Consider the following 1463-nt stretch of genomic DNA (forward strand, 5'->3'; position numbering starts at 1 on the left):
TTTTTATGACTGGATTCTACGAACCAGTCTGTGTTTTCCGCATCGCGAAAATTATAGGGCCGTATGTCTCAGAGTAGTCAGTGCAATTTGGGAAAGAAATCAATTAAATCTGTATACACATATATGTGGATGTGTGTAAATATTCAAATGTAATCCCCTTTGTAATCGTTAACATTTTCATAAGTAACTGTAATTTAATTACACATTTTTTCTTAGTACTGTAACTGATTACAGTTACATTTATTTTGTAATTAAATTACGTAACGCCGTTACATGTAACTAGTTACTCCCCAACACTGGTGGCTATAATAATCTAATTTATGTTTCTCATTAACTAGAAAGAATTAGAGCGAAAGGAAGAGAGAGACTGTCCGTGTGTAAATTGCATCTGTGCAACATCTCTCTAAAGACGTGAGATTAATTACTTCAAAAGCAGCATTGTTACTCCCTAGTTGCTGAGAAATATAATGCAGCAATTCATTAGCAAATCTATTTTATTAATAAAAGTTGTGGGGCAGCATTGACAGTAGTGTTTCTGATCGCTGTCAATCAATCAATTTACCCAGCCCATAAATAAGAAATAGAAGTGATTTTTTTTATTTATCATTTTTAATTCATATGTAGTTTTTTGGGTTTATTGTTCACATGATAAATCTTGTTTTGTTTAGACTATTTCCATGTTATGGTTTCCACTTGAATGTGTGACATGTCATAATAACAAACACCCAACCAAGGTATGAGTCTTCCAAATGCATTTGAAAGCAGCAGAAGTTACAGGAAGGTGATTTGGTTAAAGCTAAACTCTGCAGGAAAGTGAACCTTGAAGGCCAGAGTTGGGAACCCCTACCATGTGGTGTCCCATTTGTCATTTTAAAATTCAGAAGTGTGTTCATGGCCGCCCCCTCAGTGCAGATTTCTGCCAAGCCCAATGAGACAAGCTCTATGCCAGACTTCTACCTGACAGTAAAGCGATATGTTTTTTTTTTTTTTTTAAAGCGCTTAAGTATTTTGTCACTTTATAATAGGGGGACCATACGTCCTCTTTTACCCGGACATGTCCTCTTTTTGGACCTAAAAAAATGCGTCCAGGTGTACCCCCGGATTCTAAATCGCCCAAAATGTCCGGGATTCGACTTTTGCTTTCTATAATCGCCATTTATTGTGTGCATTTTTGTATTAAAGCTCTGTGCGGGACTGTTTTCTTAAGGCCGCTCCCAATTTATGACCATACTGCCTGCTCCAGCATTCTGATATTGAATATAATTTTCGCACATCAAGCCGTTATCAATATGCGGAGTAAATCGCTTTGGATGCAGCTCGTGTTGCCAAATCCGCATTTTTTCCACGGAATTGGACAGATTTTAAACTGTTGCGGCGGGTTGATTTTCTTGCATAGGTTTGAAATATTGCATAAATTACCTTCGACTGAAATACTTATTGAAACATTTTGCATTCTATCTATG

Source organism: Sinocyclocheilus anshuiensis, unplaced genomic scaffold (assembly GCF_001515605.1).
Source record: "Sinocyclocheilus anshuiensis isolate Anshui unplaced genomic scaffold, SAMN03320099.WGS_v1.1 scaffold151, whole genome shotgun sequence".
Classification (NCBI taxonomy): Eukaryota; Metazoa; Chordata; class Actinopteri; order Cypriniformes; family Cyprinidae; genus Sinocyclocheilus; species Sinocyclocheilus anshuiensis.